Genomic DNA, 1,150 nt, shown 5'->3' with positions numbered 1-1,150 from the left:
CCACCGGGCGGGCGCGCGGCTCCGCGTCCTCTCCGCAGAGTGCGGCGCGGCGGGACCTCCGCGCTGTCTTTTCGGTTACCCAGGCGTGCGACCTTGAGGGGTGCCCAGCCTCAGTTTCCCCGTCTGCAAGCTAGCCTGGAGGATACTTGCCTGCCTGCCCCGAGGTTGCTGCTGTGGGCGCACCTTGATGGTAGCATCCTACATGCTAGCGGTTCTCCACCTGGCGGTTCTGCCGCCCTGAGGGCATCTGGCAATGGCGATGTCAGGAGACATTTTGGCTGTCACAGCTGGCGTGGAGTGATGGGGTCACTGGCATCTAGCGGGGTCCAGACCAGCGATACTGCTAAACTTCCCGCAGTGCACAGGAGTAGTGCCCTATGCAACCATAAGGAATTATCCCGCGCTGTCAGCAGCGTAGAGGCACAGAAGGTCTGTCAAGTGGCCTGACTGCCTAGGGTGACCAGCACCAGGGACATCACCTGGGGGCCACTTGTAAATGTAGAAGCTGGGGCCCCACCCTACCCCTGCCCAATCAGAATCTGCATTTTAACAAGTGCGTGAACGTTTGAGAACCGCTGCTCTATCAATCCGAGGCATTAAGAAACACTTGGCAGCGTACTAAGGTAGTCAGTCATAGCACATGTGAACTTCACCAGCCAAGAGGAATTCAAGTAGAATTCAAAGAATAAAACCCTGTTTTTAACTCAAGACAGAACTATGCTGAGCTCTACCCAAAGCCTCAACACAACACTATGACACATAATCACCAGGAGGCTTCATATATCTATAAACATGTCTGCATACTCTGTGTAGACAGCCGACCTGCTTGTTTACGTATATCATTCCTTCATTTCAAAACCCTGCAAGTTAGAAGGAAGTATTTGCATTTCAGTAATTAAAAAAAAAAAGAAAAATCCCTGAAGCTCAGAGAGGTAAAGCTACTTGCCCAAGGTCACACAGCTAATAAGAAGCCAAACTGAGAACCGATTCTGGATTGATCCCGTTCTAAATATAATGATGTTGAGCTCATCTTAAATTGTGAATGTGACCTTGTTTCTGCTCATCATATTGCTGGGTGATTCACTAGCAGTGTTTTCTTTTAAAAAGGCACACAGAAACCATTCTCTTCATTTTATGAACACTGAGGTAT

The 1,150-nt window shown here is 49.7% G+C and overlaps 1 protein-coding gene across 1 annotated transcript in view; it reads right to left on the bottom strand.

Moving 5' to 3' along the window:
* STS (steroid sulfatase (microsomal), isozyme S) overlaps positions 1-504 on the bottom strand; it is a 206,365-nt gene extending 205,861 nt beyond the window's left edge. Inside the window, exon 1 of the mRNA XM_011957508.1 lies at positions 151-504. The gene's annotated coding sequence lies outside the window, so the exon portion shown is untranslated. The remainder of the gene's footprint in view (positions 1-150) is intronic.
* Positions 505-1,150: the final 646 nt, after the last annotated feature.

This window comes from Colobus angolensis, unplaced genomic scaffold (genome assembly GCF_000951035.1).
Source record: "Colobus angolensis palliatus isolate OR3802 unplaced genomic scaffold, Cang.pa_1.0 Scaffold444, whole genome shotgun sequence".
NCBI classification, from domain to species: Eukaryota; Metazoa; Chordata; class Mammalia; order Primates; family Cercopithecidae; genus Colobus; species Colobus angolensis.
Note: the sequence above shows the minus strand (reverse complement) of the source record. Positions and strands in the feature narration are given on the sequence as shown.